Here is a 1,284-nt window from a genome sequence, read left to right as displayed (position 1 = left end):
ACAAATTTACATAACTTGTTTAATTTACTTACTTCTAAATCGATGTTGACAAAATTATGATATACGATTATTTTCTTGTATTCACATATCAATTCTAACGTTTTTGCTTTTACGTAAAAATCTGCTAATCATACGATATAATTTTATTCTGAATATACTTTTCTCCAAATTCATTATCAATAGAAATAATCACCGGCAAGATAATTGCTACACAACATCACTAGTATACAAACGAACTATAGAATATATTCCGGATAAACAATCGTTTGGTAACAAATTCCATAAAAATAGCTTTATGTCTTCCCGTGGCCAGGATTTCCAGTGTTCCAAGCTCCTAAGCATTATTTTTTTCTGTTTTCCAGGAATTTGCAACACCAGATTCGATCACAAGAGAGGACTTCAAACTTGCAAAATTCGAACTTTGCAGAAGGTGCGACATTTTCTCGGTTTAGTTACTTTCAGTTGCGTGGCAAAGTAGCCTCCGGTTTATATTCCTTTAAACCGGTGGGTGGAGAGACATGCGCGGAGGAGGAGCTTCGAAAGGCACCAGTGCCAAAAAATCTTTGGCCATTGAAATTCTTGTCTTCGAAATGTTGGTCAACAATTGATCTTTATTTTTCTTCATCTATACCTCTAGCTTCGTGTACTATAAGAACGATAAGGATAAAACCTAATGTATTTCATCAAATCTATGTTTGAAGCTAATAATCTTGGTATCAGCTGCAACTCGTTCTTGCTTGCACGTTCAATTCAGGAATTTCAACAACAAAATTTCTTATAACAACTAAACCGGTTTCAGACACCAACAGGAAGTCAAAACTTTTGCCTACTTTTTCCTTGTTCGACCTTGCGGTGGCGGTCATTGCAGCGGACAAAAAGCATTACTACCTTTCCGGGAGTGTGCTCATGCAACAGAATTTATGTAATCTGTGTACGAAATTTCAAGCCTCTTTTTTTTACATTCCACGGCTTTACAACATGTGCAGTATAAGAATTGACCTAAATATTGTTTTGCTAATGTACAAGTTCACATTGTATACTAGAGATATCTTCAGTTGAACTGCAAAAGATACCCCTTCGTTCCTCAAAAATAAAATGAATGAATATATACATATAATGGACAAATTAGACAATAGAGAAAAATATATTAATTAACATGCCAGTGAACTGAAATAGGATAATTATCAACTCTATTTTAAAATTTCCTTATTACTTATTACAGGATCGCTTCATACTGTCTATAGAATATGTCTGCAGGAAATAACCGAATAATGATAAAGGGAT

The sequence above is a fragment of the Penaeus monodon genome, chromosome 32 (assembly GCF_015228065.2).
Source record: "Penaeus monodon isolate SGIC_2016 chromosome 32, NSTDA_Pmon_1, whole genome shotgun sequence".
In the NCBI taxonomy this organism is placed as follows: Eukaryota; Metazoa; Arthropoda; class Malacostraca; order Decapoda; family Penaeidae; genus Penaeus; species Penaeus monodon.
This window is presented reverse-complemented; position numbering follows the sequence as displayed.